Raw genomic sequence first — 1,416 nt, forward strand, 5'->3', positions numbered from 1 at the left:
CCGTCACTTCGACTGAATACAGATCCTTGGAAAACTCAGAATAGGGGATTCAGGGCGGTAGCAAGACCACACTGGGGAAATGATGCTGTATCATCACTCTGCAGAACCCGACGGCCACTCTTACCCTGGAATTGTGTAGTCAGTAGATGGCGCTGTTTGCTTTATTAATAACCACCGACCACTCCCTTTACTAGTTACAAGTCTCGGCAATGGTTTATTTTTAACTATTTTCAAAGAATTCCAAAATTGCTCCTATGTAGCTTATTCACGAATCATTTTGATGGCTTCACTCCAGATGGACGTGGAGTGAAGAGAACAGTGTTTGTGAGATGGGAAGAATGACGTCATGGGTCAGGCCTAGGCTTGTCCATCCAGAGCCTCTGCTCCGCGCATCAGCTACGGAAAAGGCGTCGCTAGCCACGCTTTTTACCTCCGGCACTCGCTCCCTTAACATCTTGATAGTGTGTGCACAGAGAACGCAAACTAATTTTAATGTGCACTGAAGCAAATATTCCCAGGAAGGTGAAGCCACTAAAATATATAGCGTTGGAATGGTTCGCTCCGCGTTTATGGCTTCATGATTACCAGGTATTCTTGATGTTCCACACGGCCGCTTCTCCCCGTTTGTACAGATAACCAAGATGGGCATTATGTCGGGAGGGGAAAAAATAATTTCTTTTTACTTCCATTTCTTTCATGCAACAGCTAGGCCCACAGCGAGGTATTGAGAAGGGGGGGAAATCAACTTTTTTGGAGTGCATTCCACCAACACACACTTTCTAGTGCACTTGGCCATGCGCTCCCAAAGCATCCAGGAACCTCCTGTAATTTCTTGCTTAATATGTTTCCCCATGAGATTATAGGATTGAAGGGTTGACTTGCTTTGTATGCTGATGTCACAGTGCTGGCTCCAAAGATAACTCCTTCAGTGTTGTATGAAAGGAGAGAAGGTTAGCACTCCCCTTGACAAGGATGGAAGAGGCCCTTGGGCCTAACAACATGCATACGGTTAAGGCAAAGATAACTCCCTTAACAATAGATACTTGTTAAAGGAGTGAACACGCCTCCACTGGGCTGGCTTATTTTATTATTTTCTAATCTTGCTACATAAACAGGAGTCAATGAGGTCGCCTCTGATTATGCTGACGGACACACTGCTAAGGTTTTACACCACGACTATTTTAAGTTCTTCCTTTAAAGAACTAATGTGTTTCATGGTCTAGTTCATAAGGTCAACAAATACAATATTACCTTACCTAAATTAGAATGATAATCATATTCTACTACATTACATTATATTAGCTATGTTGTATTCTAGTCTCATTTTGTGTAATATTTACATATTTAAATTAGGTGAACTCTATCTTGCTCTATGATAGGATCTGAGGATGAACACTGTTTTCATTCTGATTCCTT

The 1,416-nt window shown here is 42.3% G+C and overlaps 1 pseudogene; it reads left to right on the forward strand.

Moving 5' to 3' along the window:
- The first annotated feature begins 928 nt into the window (after nucleotides 1-928).
- Nucleotides 929-1,045, forward strand: LOC112318944 (U6atac minor spliceosomal RNA; annotated as a pseudogene).
- Nucleotides 1,046-1,416: the final 371 nt, after the last annotated feature.

This window comes from Desmodus rotundus, chromosome 10 (assembly GCF_022682495.2).
Source record: "Desmodus rotundus isolate HL8 chromosome 10, HLdesRot8A.1, whole genome shotgun sequence".
Classification (NCBI taxonomy): Eukaryota; Metazoa; Chordata; class Mammalia; order Chiroptera; family Phyllostomidae; genus Desmodus; species Desmodus rotundus.